Source organism: Chrysochloris asiatica, unplaced genomic scaffold (genome assembly GCF_000296735.1).
Source record: "Chrysochloris asiatica unplaced genomic scaffold, ChrAsi1.0 scaffold00002, whole genome shotgun sequence".
NCBI classification, from domain to species: domain Eukaryota; kingdom Metazoa; phylum Chordata; class Mammalia; order Afrosoricida; family Chrysochloridae; genus Chrysochloris; species Chrysochloris asiatica.
In genome coordinates, this window is record NW_006408520.1 from 40,468,476 (window position 1) to 40,469,195 (window position 720).

The following is a 720-nucleotide window of genomic DNA, read 5'->3' on the forward strand; positions in this document are numbered from 1 at the left end:
GCTGGTAGTTTCGAACCGCTGACCTTAAGGTTCGCAGCCCGATTCGTAACCACTACGCTACCAGAGCTCCTTATATATATATATATATATATATGTTCCAATGGTTTTGCTTCTCTAGAAAACTCAATCTAAGACACGTGGTACCACTTGTCTGTTAGTTTGTCATACTGTGGTAGCTAGTGTGTTGCTGTGATTCTGCAAGCTATGCCATGAGTATTTGGAATACCAGCAGAATCACTCATGCGGAACAGGTTTCAGATGAGCTTCTAGATGAAGAGAGACTAGAAAGAAAGAAAGACAAATTACTTCAGAAAATTTAGTCACTGAAAACCTTATGAATAGTAATGGAACTCTGTCAGATATAGTTCAGTCTGAAGTTGATCAAGCATGCAAAGAAGATGTATTGATAAATACTGGTAATTGGAATGCAAAGATTGAAACCAAAGAGGAAGGATAAGTGGTTGGAAAATGTGGCCTTGGTGGACAATGCTGGAGATCAAATGACAGCATTTTGTAAGACCAATGATTTATTCATCGCAAATACTTTTTTTAAACAATATAAAAGACTACTATACACATGGACCTCACCAGATGGAGTACACAAAAATCAATTTGACTACTTCTGTGGAAAGAGATGGTGGAAAAGTTCTGTAGAATTAGTCAAAACAAGGCCAGGGGCAGACTGTGGCACAGACTATCAATTGTTCATAGGCAAAATCA